Source organism: Daphnia magna, unplaced genomic scaffold (assembly GCF_020631705.1).
Source record: "Daphnia magna isolate NIES unplaced genomic scaffold, ASM2063170v1.1 Dm_contigs340, whole genome shotgun sequence".
Classification (NCBI taxonomy): domain Eukaryota; kingdom Metazoa; phylum Arthropoda; class Branchiopoda; order Diplostraca; family Daphniidae; genus Daphnia; species Daphnia magna.
Window position 1 is genome coordinate 19,956 of NW_025533255.1, and position 19,955 is coordinate 39,910.

The following is a 19,955-nucleotide window of genomic DNA, read 5'->3' on the forward strand; positions in this document are numbered from 1 at the left end:
TCCCACATGGTGTGAAGATAAATGCCGAATTCGGAGGTACATACGGAAATGAACCCTTCAATTGGCCTACAGTTACTAGCGACGTCTGACGAGGTAACGTCGTCTTTTTGACTGCTGTAACTGCCATTTCCGGCACCCTAAAAATAGAAGAGGGGCCTTGCCCATCTCTAGCTAAGTAAATACTCTTTGTTTCTCCATAAAGCTGAAAACCATGCTTCTGGATTGCGTCCCATCCAAGGATACAATCTTCAGAAACACCGTTTGTAACGATAAATTCTTGCTGTAAAATTGTCTCCCCGTATCCAACGGGCAGAGTCACTTTTCCCAGCGTATGTAACTTATTTTCTCCTACATCATATAAATCGAAGTCAAGCTGGCTGCAGATCGCCTGACCTCTAGGGGGTAACTTCTTAAATAAACGTTCATGTAAAATGCTTTTAGACGCGCCTGTATCGAATAATGCTTGGAACGGGACCTGGAAAATCTTTAACGGAATTCTTGGAATCGATTCATTCGTAATTGTTGTTAATTTTGCGACTTGTCGGGATTTGCGGGGAGGCTCTTCATCAACTGACCCGAAGCTACAGTTGATTCCTAGTGGTTTTCCTGATCTTGGGGAGGACCGGGAATGTTAGGTCTATTATTGTTTCTGAACTTAGGACAATTGTTAGATCTATGCCCGATGTCACGGCAAGAATAACAAATAGGCGGCTGAGCTTGTTCTAGTCCTTGACGTTGATAACGGCGACAATCTGCCTGAATATGACCTCGGTAACCGCAAAAATTGCAAACAACCGACGACTGTAAAGGTCGATTATTGAAATCATTTGGAGGTCTGGGGGCTGGCGGACTACTGTTTGTAGAACTATTTTGGGAGTTTACAAATTGTCTATTTCCATTATTGTTATTAAAGCGCTGCTGCGGAGCTCTCACGTTACCATCTTGCTGATTAGCTAAAGTCGGTTGATACGAGACCTGTTTCCTATACTGTGTGTTTGAAGGATATGAGACGTCTTTCCTATTGAGATGGAGTTTCTTTACGCTCTGCACGAGTTCACTAAGAACGTCCCTAATCTGCTCACTTTCAGTTTTCTTTTCCACAACAGGCTTGTCTTCATGGTGAACGTTAGCCACTGCCTTCATCATCATTTCTTTCTGATCTACTATCATTTGCTTAAGCTCTGTCAATTCTGCGCTATTGGTGCCATGTGTGCCATCAATAGACCGAATAAACTCCTGCCTTTCACGATCTGTTTCTAACGCTTCTAGTCTACTAGCATACGTCCGTGTTGAAGTAACTAGTTCGCCAAAATCCTTAAAGTCCTTATACTTAACTTTCGTCTGTAGTTTGGAATCTAAGCCTTCAATAAATTTCTGCATTAAAATGATTGCAAAAGACTTCTCAGAGTGAGCTACAGGATATGCACGCTTGAAAATTTCCTGAAGTCAAAGGGTATAATCAACGATTTTCTCGCCTGGCTTACGCTTAGCTTTATTAAATTTCTTAAGATATAAGTCAACATTTTCATCGCCGTGAAAATGATCGAGCAAAGCTTCTTTGACCGAATCATAATCATGCGGAAGATCTTTCAAAATGGCCTGAATTACGGAAAAAGCTCTGTCTGTTAACTTAGCACGAAGCATTTGGACAATTTTCTCTCCTGACCATCCTGATGTGTCTACTATAGCTTCGAAAGATTCTAGCCAAGAGTCGAAACGCGTAAGTGGACTTCCGGAAAACGAGGGAAGTAATTGCAAACGGGAAAAGGTATGCTGATTATTCTGGAAATCATCAAGATCTCTAGCTGTAGCTGCTCTACTAGGGGAAGGACATTGAGCCATGTTCTTAGGATTTGTTTCTTGCGCTCTTAAGCTCTCCTGTCTTGAATTGTGAGATTGTGTTGAAATGCTGCTCGTAGATGATCGAGATTCGCTGTAACGTCTGCGACGCTCCTGGGTGGCGTAATCAGTATGCGTGGGCGTCGGGTCGAACATCGACGACGGGAGAAGCGAATAGGGCGGTGGTCGGCGAATCGCACCTGTCGTGGACGGCGAACGGTCCTCTCCTCTTGATGGTGTGCTGGTTGTTGGGCCGCGGGTTGTTGAGGTACGTCCTCCGCCGTATGGGATGGTAGGAACCGTTGCAATCGGACCTTGATTTGGGAGAGTGTTTGTTTGATCTCCTCTGCCAACTGCACGTTGTTCGGGTTGACTGCTCCCGGGAAGTTGTCCAATTTCCTCAGCAACGAGTTGATTTCCGGAATTAGCGGTTCCAGCGGAGTCAGCAGGCGTAGCTCCCGCAGGTAGAAGATTAAGTTGCGGATGTCTATCAGGAACGACTGTTGATGGGTCAGTAGCTGCACTTCCAAGTGGGAGGATAACTCTCTCACTTCGTTCGTTAGATGTAGGTAGCGTTCTTCTCGGTGTCTGATGGAAGTTCCAAAATTCTGAAACGAGGCTAAGATTGTCTCGTGTTTCTGTGGTGTCACGCCTTGCAGTTCCGTGATGCAGTGAATTTGACTCAGCAGAAATATCAGGAATTGTCTCGCATGTGATATGAAGATCGATGTCAGCACGGACGCTTGGGCTTCCAATTGGGTTGTTTTCGTCACCTGTGCGTGTAGTTTCACCTGTAGGATCGACGTCAGATGTCTCAGCAGAATCGTTGGTTCTGTCCACACCGTCGTTGGATTCTGGTTGGGTAAATAGTGGTTCGATAGACGGATGTCTTGAATCAACCAAATTAGCTGTACCCAGGTCTTCGGATTGGTCGACTGAAAGTCCGCTTCTCTCTCCTTCAGGCTCTTGATCGCAAGGATAAGGTACGGAAGCTGGCTCGTTTTGGGCTGGAATATCTTCTGTTGATTGTTCTTGATTTTGTTGAAAAGATGTCGTAGGCTCAGGTTCAGTTGATTTTCCATTCGGGGAGATCCTCGTGAAAAACCCTAACACAGTTTTTGCTACTGAACTAGACTTAGGCGAAACTTGTGGAGGAGACTTAGCTGGAGAAATACGCGCAGCAATTCTAGCAAAAATAGAGGGTGAACGCTCCTCTGAAACGGTTCCAGAGGCAAAACTACCTCTGGGTTTCCGTCTGGAAACAAGATCAAGACGAGCTACGGCTTCGTACGCACCGTTAGACCTAAGCTTACTTAACTGAGAACTAAATCTAGATGGTTGTGTACTTACAACGGAAGAAGCGGGTTTACTAGCCGGTTCAGAAATTGGTTTGGGAGTGGTACAAGCTGGACATGTATCAGGTGCAATTTGGGGTTCAACATGCAACTTATCGAAATTAAGTGATCTAGCAACAGTTGGCTCACTCGGCAGGGGAACATTAATTTGGGGCACACTGGGTTGTATGGGAGTTCGTGGAATTCTAGACCCGCCAGTAATAACATCATCATTCATTGTGGTTGAGTTCAAAAAGCGCTGCCACCATTATGTAATACATCCCTTTGGGGGTTGAGTACTACAAAGAATTAAATGTTGTTTCGAATTGGAAGTTAAGTGAACTCGGAGGCGAATTACCCACAATGATAGACGTGTATTTTACTTGACTAAGGCCATAAGAATTACACGGGACAGGACATACAATATGACAAGAAAGGGAATAACGAGCCAAACCATAATGACCAACAGAATAAGGACAATTTGGAAGCTTACCGATGTAGCGCGAACGTTACGGGAGCGCACGTTGGTAAAACGATACGAAGTGGCTTGTGGTAGCGAGAGCGGGACGCGGGGAAACAGACAGTTCAAAAGGGAGAAAAGCACGAGACAAAGTTTAAGAGTAGGGAAAGAGACAAGTGCACGAATAAACGCACAGAATTAACACTCAACAATTCGACTACTAAACGTTTCAGAACTGTGAGAAGACTCTAGCAAATTCAAAAATTTGCACCGACAGAGTTTCCGCGTCTAAACGTTGTGGAAGTTGCCGAACGACTCTGTTTGTCGGAAATGTGGGTTCATCACGAAACCTCGCATTTCGGGAGTGGTCACAGACGTTGATGGCCTGTCGCAACTCGGCACGAGCAACCAATCAAGAGATGTTTTATTAAGTGGTTGATTGTGACGTGTAAGCAACCAATCAACTGATTGTTTATTTATTGTGCGATATGCGCATCAGTTGCAGGTGTTCATAGAGGTCAGCTAGAAGCGTTGATGACTTCATCTCCGGATTGACAAACAACGTTTCAAGGAAGTAAACAGGAAATACGATACGAATTGTAAACGTTAACATAAGGAAAAAGGTGGATATCATAAGTGAAAAAGGGAGTAACATAAGATCATAAAATGTGGGCATGTTGAGTAAATATATTTGTAGGCCTTCGTTACATATTCAATGTGAATACACTGTTATATCATGAGTTTTTACTTCTATATGTAAACTGCATGGAATATACTTGTATTCAATGTGAATACACTGTTATACCATGAGTTTTTAATTCTATATGTAAACTGCATGTAATATACTTGTATTCAATGTGAATACACTGTTATACCATGAGTTTTTACTTCTATATGTAAACTGCATGGAATATACTTGTATTCAATGTGAAAACACTGTTATACCATGAGTTTTTACTTCTATATGTAAACTGCATGGAATATACTTGTATTCAATGTGAATACACTGTTATACCATGAGTTTTTACTTCTATATGTAAACTGCATGGAATATACTTGTATTCAATGTGAATACACTGTTATACCATGAGTTTTTACTTCTATATGTAAACAGCATCAAATATACTTGTATTCAATGTGAATACACTGTTATACCATGAGTTTTTACTTCTATATGTAAACAGCATCAAATATACTTGTATTCAATGTGAATACACTGTTATACCATGAGTTTTTACTTCTATATGTAAACAGCATCAAATATACTTGTATTCAATGTGAATACACTGTTATACCATGAGTTTTTACTTCTATATGTAAACAGCATCAAATATACTTGTATTCAATGTGAATACACTGTTATACCATGAGTTTTTACTTCTATATGTAAACTGCATGGAATATACTTGTATTCAATGTGAATACACTGTTATACCATGAGTTTTTACTTCTATATGTAAACTGCATGGAATATACTTGTATTCAATGTGAATACACTGTTATACCATGAGTTTTTACTTCTATATGTAAACTGCATGGAATATACTTGTATTCAATGTGAATACACTGTTATACCATGAGTTTTTACTTCTATATGTAAACTGCATGGAATATACTTGTATTCAATGTGAATACACTGTTATACCATGAGTTTTTACTTCTATATGTAAACTGCATGGAATATACTTGTATTCAATGTGAATACACTGTTATACCATGAGTTTTTACTTCTATATGTAAACTGCATGGAATATACTTGTATTCAATGTGAATACACTGTTATACCATGAGTTTTTTACTTCTATATGTAAACAGCATCAAATATACTTGTATTCAATGTGAATACACTGTTATACCATGAGTTTTTACTTCTATATGTAAACTGCATGGAATATACTTGTATTCAATGTGAATACACTGTTATACCATGAGTTTTTACTTCTATATGTAAACTGCATGGAATATACTTGTATTCAATGTGAATACACTGTTATACCATGAGTTTTTACTTCTATATGTAAACTGCATGGAATATACTTGTATTCAATGTGAATACACTGTTATACCATGAGTTTTTACTTCTATATGTAAACTGCATGGAATATACTTGTATTCAATGTGAATACACTGTTATACCATGAGTTTTTACTTCTATATGTAAACTGCATGGAATATACTTGTATTCAATGTGAATACACTGTTATACCATGAGTTTTTACTTCTATATGTAAACTGCATCGAATATACTTGTATTCAATGTGAATACACTGTTATACCATGAGTTTTTACTTCTATATGTAAACAGCATCAAATATACTTGTATTCAATGTGAATACACTGTTATACCATGAGTTTTTACTTCTATATGTAAACAGCATCAAATATACTTGTATTCAATGTGAATACACTGTTATACCATGAGTTTTTACTTCTATATGTAAACAGCATCAAATATACTTGTATTCAATGTGAATACACTGTTATACCATGAGTTTTTACTTCTATATGTAAACTGCATGGAATATACTTGTATTCAATGTGAATACACTGTTATACCATGAGTTTTTACTTCTATATGTAAACTGCATGGAATATACTTGTATTCAATGTGAATACACTGTTATACCATGAGTTTTTACTTCTATATGTAAACAGCATCGAATATACTTGTATTCAATGTGAATACACTGTTATACCATGAGTTTTTACTTCTATATGTAAACTGCATGGAATATACTTGTATTCAATGTGAATACACTGTTATACCATGAGTTTTTACTTCTATATGTAAACTGCATCGAATATACTTGTATTCAATGTGAATACACTGTTATACCATGAGTTTTTACTTCTATATGTAAACTGCATGGAATATACTTGTATTCAATGTGAATACACTGTTATACCATGAGTTTTTACTTCTATATGTAAACAGCATCAAATATACTTGTATTCAATGTGAATACACTGTTATACCATGAGTTTTTACTTCTATATGTAAACTGCATGGAATATACTTGTATTCAATGTGAATACACTGTTATACCATGAGTTTTTACTTCTATATGTAAACTGCATGGAATATACTTGTATTCAATGTGAATACACTGTTATACCATGAGTTTTTACTTCTATATGTAAACTGCATGGAATATACTTGTATTCAATGTGAATACACTGTTATACCATGAGTTTTTACTTCTATATGTAAACTGCATGGAATATACTTGTATTCAATGTGAATACACTGTTATACCATGAGTTTTTACTTCTATATGTAAACTGCATGGAATATACTTGTATTCAATGTGAATACACTGTTATACCATGAGTTTTTACTTCTATATGTAAACAGCATCAAATATACTTGTATTCAATGTGAATACACTGTTATACCATGAGTTTTTACTTCTATATGTAAACTGCATGGAATATACTTGTATTCAATGTGAATACACTGTTATACCATGAATTTTTACTTCTATATGTAAACAGCATCAAATATACTTGTATTCAATGTGAATACACTGTTATACCATGAGTTTTTACTTCTACAGTACCCGCAAAAAGTGTCCGAACGCGGGCCTTGTTTTGGACTTTTTTACATTGAGTCTTACGGCGGCGGGTACCTAGCGCGGACCGGGAAATCGGGCTCAAATATGTCAGCAAAGCAATTAAATTTTACAGTTTTGCTGACAAAATAACAAGCTATAGGGTACTAATTTTTTAATTTTTTTCTAAATAGGATTTGTTGACCAGCATGCTGGTCAACAAATAAACGAACACTGCCCCTAATTTCTATAGCGTCTTATGGCACCATGCCCTATTTATAGATATTTATTTCGTATGTAAGGAATCATTATGTACATAATACAATTATTCCGTTACATAAAGAACTCTTTCGTTAATATTCTATGTTAATGGCTATAGTGTAATATCAATATTTAATTAAGGAGAATTTTTTTGAACAGGGAAGGTCATATCTTGTTACCCGACCAAACTAGTTTAATTTTTTCCACCAGGGGCGCTGGTTTTACAAACGAAAAGGTTTTTTGTTTACTATATACTATTTAAAATGAATACCTGAATCTGTTTGACAAAAGGAGAAACACTTTTCAAAAAACTCGACAAGGATTTGTCTACAAAAAATAGCGACTGCTGTCACCACAGATAGTTAGCTGTCAAAAAACTACTGGGCGAATACATCGCCCCTGGTGGAAAAAAATTAAACTAGTTTTGTCGGGTAACAAGATATGACCTTCCCTGTTTAAAAAAATTCTCCTTAATTAAATATTGATATTACACTATAGCCATTAACATAGAATATTAACGAAAGAGTTCTTTATGTAACGGAATAATTGTATTATGTACATAATGATTCCTTACATACGAAATAAATATCTATAAATAGGGCATGGTGCCATAAGACGCTATAGAAATTAGGGGCAGTGTTCGTTTATTTGTTGACCAGCATGCTGGTCAACAAATCCTATTAGAAAAAAAATTAAAAAATTAGTACCCTATAGCTTGTTATTTTGTCAGCAAAACTGTAAAATTTAATTGCTTTGCTGACATATTTGAGCCCGATTTCCCGGTCCGCGCTAGGTACCCGCCGCCGTAAGACTCAATGTAAAAAAGTCCAAAACAAGGCCCGCGTTCGGACACTTTTTGCGGGTACTGTATATGTAAACTGCATGGAATATACTTGTATTCAATGTGAATACACTGTTATACCATGAGTTTTTACTTCTATATGTAAACAGCATCAAATATACTTGTATTCAATGTGAATACACTGTTATACCATGAGTTTTTACTTCTATATGTAAACAGCATCAAATATACTTGTATTCAATGTGAATACACTGTTATACCATGAGTTTTTACTTCTATATGTAAACAGCATCAAATATACTTGTATTCAATGTGAATACACTGTTATACCATGAGTTTTTACTTCTATATGTAAACAGCATCAAATATACTTGTATTCAATGTGAATACACTGTTATACCATGAGTTTTTACTTTTATATGTAAACTGCATGGAATATACTTGTATTCAATGTGAATACACTGTTATACCATGAGTTTTTACTTCTATATGTAAACTGCATGAAATATACTTGTATTCAATGTGAATACACTGTTATACCATGAGTTTTTACTTCTATATGTAAACTGCATGGAATATACTTGTATTCAATGTGAATACACTGTTATACCATGAGTTTTTACTTCTATATGTAAACAGCATCAAATATACTTGTATTCAATGTGAATACACTGTTATACCATGAGTTTTTACTTCTATATGTAAACTGCATGGAATATACTTGTATTCAATGTGAATACACTGTTATACCATGAGTTTTTACTTCTATATGTAAACTGCATGGAATATACTTGTATTCAATGTGAATACACTGTTATACCATGAGTTTTTACTTCTATATGTAAACAGCATCAAATATACTTGTATTCAATGTGAATACACTGTTATACCATGAGTTTTTACTTCTATATGTAAACAGCATCAAATATACTTGTATTCAATGTGAATACACTGTTATACCATGAGTTTTTACTTCTATATGTAAACTGCATGGAATATACTTGTATTCAATGTGAATACACTGTTATACCATGAGTTTTTACTTCTATATGTAAACTGCATGGAATATACTTGTATTCAATGTGAATACACTGTTATACCATGAGTTTTTACTTCTATATGTAAACTGCATGGAATATACTTGTATTCAATGTGAATACACTGTTATACCATGAGTTTTTACTTCTATATGTAAACAGCATCAAATATACTTGTATTCAATGTGAATACACTGTTATACCATGAGTTTTTTTCTTATATGTAAACTGCATGGAATATACTTGTATTCAATGTGAATACACTGTTATACCATGAGTTTTTACTTCTATATGTAAACAGCATGGAATATACTTGTATTCAATGTGAATACACTGTTATACCATGAGTTTTATTCTATATATGTAAACAGCATCAAATATACTTGTATTCAATGTGAATACACTGTTATACCATGAGTTTTTACTTCTATATGTAAACAGCATCAAATATACTTGTATTCAATGTGAATACACTGTTATACCATGAGTTTTTACTTCTATATGTAAACTGCATGGAATATACTTGTATTCAATGTGAATACACTGTTATACCATGAGTTTTTACTTCTATATGTAAACTGCATGGAATATACTTGTATTCAATGTGAATACACTGTTATACCATGAGTTTTTACTTCTATATGTAAACTGCATGGAATATACTTGTATTCAATGTGAATACACTGTTATACCATGAGTTTTTACTTCTATATGTAAACTGCATGGAATATACTTGTATTCAATGTGAATACACTGTTATACCATGAGTTTTTACTTCTATATGTAAACTGCATGGAATATACTTGTATTCAATGTGAATACACTGTTATACCATGAGTTTTTACTTCTATATGTAAACTGCATCAAATATACTTGTATTCAATGTGAATACACTGTTATACCATGAGTTTTTACTTCTATATGTAAACTGCATGGAATATACTTGTATTCAATGTGAATACACTGTTATACCATGAGTTTTTACTTCTATATGTAAACTGCATGGAATATACTTGTATTCAATGTGAATACACTGTTATACCATGAGTTTTTACTTCTATATGTAAACTGCATCAAATATACTTGTATTCAATGTGAATACACTGTTATACCATGAGTTTTTACTTCTATATGTAAACTGCATGGAATATACTTGTATTCAATGTGAATACACTGTTATACCATGAGTTTTTACTTCTATATGTAAACTGCATGGAATATACTTGTATTCAATGTGAATACACTGTTATACCCATGAGTTTTTACTTCTATATGTAAACTGCATGGAATATACTTGTATTCAATGTGAATACACTGTTATACCATGAGTTTTTACTTCTATATGTAAACTGCATGGAATATACTTGTATTCAATGTGAATACACTGTTATACCATGAGTTTTTACTTCTATATGTAAACTGCATGGAATATACTTGTATTCAATGTGAATACACTGTTATACCATGAGTTTTTACTTCTATATGTAAACAGCATCTGGAATATACTTGTATTCAATGTGAATACACTGTTATACCATGAGTTTTTACTTCTATATGTAAAACTGCATGGAATATACTTGTATTCAATGTGAATACACTGTTATACCATGAGTTTTTACTTCTATATGTAAACAGCATCAAATATACTTGTATTCAATGTGAATACACTGTTATACCATGAGTTTTTACTTCTATATGTAAACTGCATGGAATATACTTGTATTCAATGTGAATACACTGTTATACCATGAGTTTTTACTTCTATATGTAAACTGCATGGAATATACTTGTATTCAATGTGAATACACTGTTATACCATGAGTTTTTACTTCTATATGTAAACTGCATGGAATATACTTGTATTCAATGTGAATACACTGTTATACCATGAGTTTTTTACTTCTATATGTAAACTGCATGGAATATACTTGTATTCAATGTGAATACACTGTTATACCATGAGTTTTTACTTCTATATGTAAACTGCATGGAAATATACTTGTATTCAATGTGAATACACTGTTATACCATGAGTTTTTACTTCTATATGTAAACTGCATGGAATATACTTGTATTCAATGTGAATACACTGTTATACCATGAGTTTTTACTTCTATATGTAAACTGCATGGAATATACTTGTATTCAATGTGAATACACTGTTATACCATGAGTTTTTACTTCTATATGTAAACTGCATGGAATATACTTGTATTCAATGTGAATACACTGTTATACCATGAGTTTTTACTTCTATATGTAAACAGCATCAAATATACTTGTATTCAATGTGAATACACTGTTATACCATGAGTTTTTACTTCTATATGTAAACTGCATGGAAATATACTTGTATTCAATGTGAATACACTGTTATACCATGAGTTTTTACTTCTATATGTAAACTGCATGGAATATACTTGTATTCAATGTGAATACACTGTTATACCATGAGTTTTTACTTCTATATGTAAACGTGCATGGAATATACTTGTATTCAATGTGAATACACTGTTATACCATGAGTTTTTACTTCTATATGTAAACAGCATGGAATATACTTGTATTCAATGTGAATACACTGTTATACCATGAGTTTTTACTTCTATATGTAAACTGCATGGAATATACTTGTATTCAATGTGAATACACTGTTATACCATGAGTTTTTACTTCTATATGTAAACTGCATGGAATATACTTGTATTCAATGTGAATACACTGTTATACCATGAGTTTTTACTTCTATATGTAAACTGCATGGAATATACTTGTATTCAATGTGAATACACTGTTATACCATGAGTTTTTACTTCTATATGTAAACTGCATGGAATATACTTGTATTCAATGTGAATACACTGTTATACCATGAGTTTTTACTTCTATATGTAAACTGCATGGAATATACTTGTATTCAATGTGAATACACTGTTATACCATGAGTTTTTACTTCTATATGTAAACTGCATGGAATATACTTGTATTCACTGTGAATACACTGTTATACCATGAGTTTTTACTTCTATATGTAAACTGCATGGAATATACTTGTATTCAATGTGAATACACTGTTATACCATGAGTTTTTACTTCTATATGTAAACTGCATGGAATATACTTGTATTCAATGTGAATACACTGTTATACCATGAGTTTTTACTTCTATATGTAAACAGCATCAAATATACTTGTATTCAATGTGAATACACTGTTATACCATGAGTTTTTACTTTCTATATGTAAACTGCATGGAATATACTTGTATTCAATGTGAATACACTGTTATACCATGAGTTTTTACTTCTATATGTAAACTGCATGGAATATACTTGTATTCAATGTGAATACACTGTTATACCATGAGTTTTTACTTCTATATGTAAACTGCATGGAATATACTTGTATTCAATGTGAATACACTGTTATACCATGAGTTTTTACTTCTATATGTAAACTGCATGGAATATACTTGTATTCAATGTGAATACACTGTTATACCATGAGTTTTTACTTCTATATGTAAACTGCATGGAATATACTTGTATTCAATGTGAATACACTGTTATACCATGAGTTTTTACTTCTATATGTAAACTGCATGGAATATACTTGTATTCAATGTGAATACACTGTTATACCATGAGTTTTTACTTCTATATGTAAACTGCATGGAATATACTTGTATTCAATGTGAATACACTGTTATACCATGAGTTTTTACTTCTATATGTAAACAGCATCAGGAATATACTTGTATTCAATGTGAATACACTGTTATACCATGAGTTTTTACTTCTATATGTAAACAGCATCAAATATACTTGTATTCAATGTGAATACACTGTTATACCATGAGTTTTTACTTCTATATGTAAACTGCATGGAATATACTTGTATTCAATGTGAATACACTGTTATACCATGAGTTTTTACTTCTATATGTAAACTGCATGGAATATACTTGTATTCAATGTGAATACACTGTTATACCATGAGTTTTTACTTCTATATGTAAACTGCATGGAATATACTTGTATTCAATGTGAATACACTGTTATACCATGAGTTTTTACTTCTATATGTAAACTGCATGGAATATACTTGTATTCAATGTGAATACACTGTTATACCATGAGTTTTTACTTCTATATGTAAACTGCATGGAATATACTTGTATTCAATGTGAATACACTGTTATACCATGAGTTTTTACTTCTATATGTAAACTGCATGGAATATACTTGTATTCAATGTGAATACACTGTTATACCATGAGTTTTTACTTCTATATGTAAACAGCATGGAATATACTTGTATTCAATGTGAATACACTGTTATACCATGAGTTTTTACTTCTATATGTAAACAGCATGGAATATACTTGTATTCAATGTGAATACACTGTTATACCATGAGTTTTTACTTCTATATGTAAACAGCATCATGGAATATACTTGTATTCAATGTGAATACACTGTTATACCATGAGTTTTTACTTCTATATGTAAACTGCATGGAATATACTTGTATTCAATGTGAATACACTGTTATACCATGAGTTTTTACTTCTATATGTAAACTGCATGGAATATACTTGTATTCAATGTGAATACACTGTTATACCATGAGTTTTTACTTCTATATGTAAACGCTATCAAGGAATATACTTGTATTCAATGTGAATACACTGTTATACCATGAGTTTTTACTTCTATATGTAAACAGCATCATGGAATATACTTGTATTCAATGTGAATACACTGTTATATCTTTTTTCCATGATGTTTTACTTCTATATGTAAACTGCATGGAATATACTTGTATTCAATGTGAATACACTGTTATACCATGAGTTTTTACTTCTATATGTAAACTGCATGGAATATACTTGTATTCAATGTGAATACACTGTTATACCATGAGTTTTTACTTCTATATGTAAACTGCATGGAAATATACTTGTATTCAATGTGAATACACTGTTATACCATGAGTTTTTACTTCTATATGTAAACTGCATGGAATATATTGTATTCAATGTGAATACCTGTTATACCATGGTTTTTACTTCTATGTAAACTGCATGGAATATACTTGTATTCAATGTGAATACACTGTTATACCATGAGTTTTTACTTCTATATGTAAACAGCATGGAAATATACTTGTATTCAATGTGAATACACTGTTATACCATGAGTTTTTACTTCTATATGTAAACAGCATCGAATATACTTGTATTCAATGTGAATACACTGTTATACCATGAGTTTTTACTTCTATATGTAAACGATGCATGAAATATACTTGTATTCAATGTGAATACACTGTTATACCATGAGTTTTTACTTCTATATGTAAACTGCATGGAATATACTTGTATTCAATGTGAATACACTGTTATACCATGAGTTTTTACTTCTATATGTAAACTGCATGGAATATACTTGTATTCAATGTGAATACACTGTTATACCATGAGTTTTTACTTCTATATGTAAACAGCATCAAATATACTTGTATTCAATGTGAATACACTGTTATATACCAATGAGTTTTTACTTCTATATGTAAACTGCATGGAATATACTTGTATTCAATGTGAATACACTGTTATACCATGAGTTTTTACTTCTATATATATAAACTGCATGGAATATACTTGTATTCAATGTGAATACACTGTTATACCATGAGTTTTTACTTCTATATGTAAACTGCATGGAATATACTTGTATTCAATGTGAATACACTGTTTACTGAGTTTTTATTCTATATGTAAACTGCATGGAATATACTTGTATTCAATGTGAATACACTGTTATACCATGAGTTTTTACTTCTATATGTAAACTGCATGGAATATACTTGTATTCAATGTGAATACACTGTTATATACCAATGAGTTTTTACTTCTATATGTAAACTGCATGGAATATACTTGTATTCAATGTGAATACACTGTTATACCATGAGTTTTTACTTCTATATGTAAACTGCATGGAATATACTTGTATTCAATGTGAATACACTGTTATACCATGAGTTTTTACTTCTATATGTAAACAGCATCAAATATACTTGTATTCAATGTGAATACACTGTTATACCATGAGTTTTTACTTCTATATGTAAACAGCATCAAATATACTTGTATTCAATGTGAATACACTGTTATATACCAATGAGTTTTTACTTCTATGTAAACTGCATGGAATATACTTGTATTCAATGTGAATACACTGTTATACCATGAGTTTTTACTTCTATATGTAAACTGCATGGAATATACTTGTATTCAATGTGAATACACTGTTATACCATGAGTTTTTACTTCTATATGTAAACTGCATGGAATATACTTGTATTCAATGTGAATACACTGTTATACCATGAGTTTTTACTTCTATATGTAAACAGCATCAAATATACTTGTATTCAAATGTGAATACACTCTTATACCATGAGTTTTTACTTCTATATGTAAACTGCATGGAATATACTTGTATTCAATGTGAATACACTGTTATACCATGAGTTTTTACTTCTATATGTAAACTGCATGGAATATACTTGTATTCAATGTGAATACACTGTTATACCATGAGTTTTTACTTCTATATGTAAACTGCATGGAATATACTTGTATTCAATGTGAATACACTGTTATACCATGAGTTTTTACTTCTATATGTAAACTGCATGGAATATACTTGTATTCAATGTGAATACACTGTTATACCATGAGTTTTTACTTCTATATGTAAACTGCATGGAATATACTTGTATTCAATGTGAATACACTGTTATACCATGAGTTTTTACTTCTATATGTAAACTGCATGGAATATACTTGTATTCAATGTGAATACACTGTTATACCATGAGTTTTTACTTCTATATGTAAACTGCATGGAATATACTTGTATTCAATGTGAATACACTGTTATACCATGAGTTTTTACTTCTATATGTAAAAGCTATCAAGGAATATACTTGTATTCAATGTGAATACACTGTTATACCATGAGAGTTTTTACTTCTATATGTAAACAGCATGGAATATACTTGTATTCAATGTGAATACACTGTTATACCATGAGTTTTTACTTCTATTATGTAAACTGCATGGAATATACTTGTATTCAATGTGAATACACTGTTATACCATGAGTTTTACTTCTATATGTAAACTGCATGGAATATACTTGTATTCAATGTGAATACACTGTTATACCATGAGTTTTTACTTCTATATGTAAACTGCATGGAATATACTTGTATTCAATGTGAATACACTGTTATACCATGAGTTTTTACTTCTATATGTAAACTGCATGGAATATACTTGTATTCAATGTGAATACACTGTTATACCATGAGTTTTTACTTCTATATGTAAACTGCATGGAATATACTTGTATTCAATGTGAATACACTGTTATACCATGAGTTTTTACTTCTATATGTAAACTGCATGGAATATACTTGTATTCAATGTGAATACACTGTTATACCATGAGTTTTTACTTCTATATGTAAACTGCATGGAAATATACTTGTATTCAATGTGAATACACTGTTATACCATGAGTTTTTACTTCTATATGTAAACATGCATGGAATATACTTGTATTCAATGTGAATACACTGTTATACCATGAGTTTTTACTTCTATATGTAAACTGCATGGAATATACTTGTATTCAATGTGAATACACTGTTATACCATGAGTTTTTACTTCTATATGTAAACAGCATGGAATATACTTGTATTCAATGTGAATACACTGTTATACCATGAGTTTTTACTTCTATATGTAAACAGCATGGAATATACTTGTATTCAATGTGAATACACTGTTATACCATGAGTTTTTACTTCTATATGTAAACAGCATGAAATATACTTGTATTCAATGTGAATACACTGTTATACCATGAGTTTTTACTTCTATATGTAAACAGTGCATGGAATATACTTGTATTCAATGTGAATACACTGTTATACCATGAGTTTTTACTTCTATATGTAAACTGCATGGAATATACTTGTATTCAATGTGAATACACTGTTATATACCAATGAGTTTTTTAGTTCTATATGTAAACAGCATCAAATATACTTGTATTCAATGTGAATGTTGTTTTTTATTTTTCATGTGAATACACTGTTATACCATGAGTTTTTACTTCTATATGTAAACTGCATGGAATATACTTGTATTCAATGTGAATACACTGTTATATACCAATGAGTTTTTACTTCTATATGTAAACTGCATGGAATATACTTGTATTCAATGTGAATACACTGTTATACCATGAGTTTTTACTTCTATATGTAAACTGCATGGAATATACTTGTATTCAATGTGAATACACTGTTATACCATGAGTTTTTACTTCTATATGTAAACTGCATGGAATATACTTGTATTCAATGTGAATACACTGTTATACCATGAGTTTTTACTTCTATATGTAAACTGCATGGAATATACTTGTATTCAATGTGAATACACTGTTATACCATGAGTTTTTACTTCTATATGTAAACAGCATGGAATATACTTGTATTCAATGTGAATACACTGTTATACCATGAGTTTTTACTTCTATATGTAAACTGCATGGAATATACTTGTATTCAATGTGAATACACTGTTATACCATGAGTTTTTACTTCTATATGTAAACTGCATGGAATATACTTGTATTCAATGTGAATACACTGTTATACCATGAGTTTTTACTTCTATATGTAAACTGCATGGAATATACTTGTATTCAATGTGAATACACTGTTATACCATGAGTTTTTACTTCTATATGTAAACTGTCATGGAATATACTTGTATTCAATGTGAATACACTGTTATACCATGAGTTTTTACTTCTATATGTAAACTGCATGGAATATACTTGTATTCAATGTGAATACACTGTTATACCATGAGTTTTTACTTCTATATGTAAACTGCATGGAATATACTTGTATTCAATGTGAATACACTGTTATACCATGAGTTTTTACTTCTATATGTAAACTGCATGGAATATACTTGTATTCAATGTGAATACACTGTTATACCATGAGTTTTTACTTCTATATGTAAACAGCATCAAATATACTTGTATTCAATGTGAATACACTGTTATACCATGAGTTTTTACTTCTATATGTAAACTGCATGGAATATACTTGTATTCAATGTGAATACACTGTTATACCATGAGTTTTTACTTCTATATGTAAACTGCATGGAATATACTTGTATTCAATGTGAATACACTGTTATACCATGAGTTTTTACTTCTATAAGTAAACAGCATGGAATATACTTGTATTCAATGTGAATACACTGTTATACCATGAGTTTTTACTTCTATATGTAAACTGCATGGAATATACTTGTATTCAATGTGAATACACTGTTATACCATGAGTTTTTACTTCTAAATGTAAACTGCATGGAATATACTTGTATTCAATGTGAATACACTGTTATACCATGAGTTTTTACTTCTATATGTAAACTGCATGGAATATACTTGTATTCAATGTGAATACACTGTTATACCATGAGTTTTTACTTCTATATGTAAACTGCATGGAATATACTTGTATTCAATGTGAATACACTGTTATACCATGAGTTTTTACTTCTATATGTAAACAGCATCAAATATACTTGTATTCAATGTGAATACACTGTTATACCATGAGTTTTTACTTCTATATGTAAACAGCATGAAATATACTTGTATTCAATGTGAATACACTGTTATACCATGAGTTTTTACTTCTATATGTAAACAGCATGAAATATACTTGTATTCAATGTGAATACACTGTTATACCATGAGTTTTTACTTCTATATGTAAACTGCATGGAATATACTTGTATTCAATGTGAATACACTGTTATACCATGAGTTTTTACTTCTATATGTAAACTGCATGGAATATACTTGTATTCAATGTGAATACACTGTTATACCATGAGTTTTTAGCTTCTATATGTAAACAGCATCAAATATACTTGTATTCAATGTGAATACACTGTTATACCATGAGTTTTTACTTCATATGGTAAACTGCATGGAATATACTTGTATTCAATGTGAATACACTGTTATACCATGAGTTTTTACTTCTATATGTAAACTGCATGGAATATACTTGTATTCAATGTGAATACACTGTTATACCATGAGTTTTTACTTCTATATGTAAACTGCATGGAATATACTTGTATTCAATGTGAATACACTGTTATACCATGAGTTTTTACTTCTATATGTAAACTGCATGGAATATACTTGTATTCAATGTGAATACACTGTTATACCATGAGTTTTTACTTCTATATGTAAACTGCATGGAATATACTTGTATTCAATGTGAATACACTGTTATACCATGAGTTTTTACTTCTATATGTAAACTGCATGGAATATACTTGTATTCAATGTGAATACACTGTTATACCATGAGTTTTTACTTCTATATGTAAACTGCATGGAATATACTTGTATTCAATGTGAATACACTGTTATACCATGAGTTTTTACTTCTATATGTAAACTGCATGGAATATACTTGTATTCAATGTGAATACACTGTTATACCATGAGTTTTTACTTCTATATGTAAACAGCATG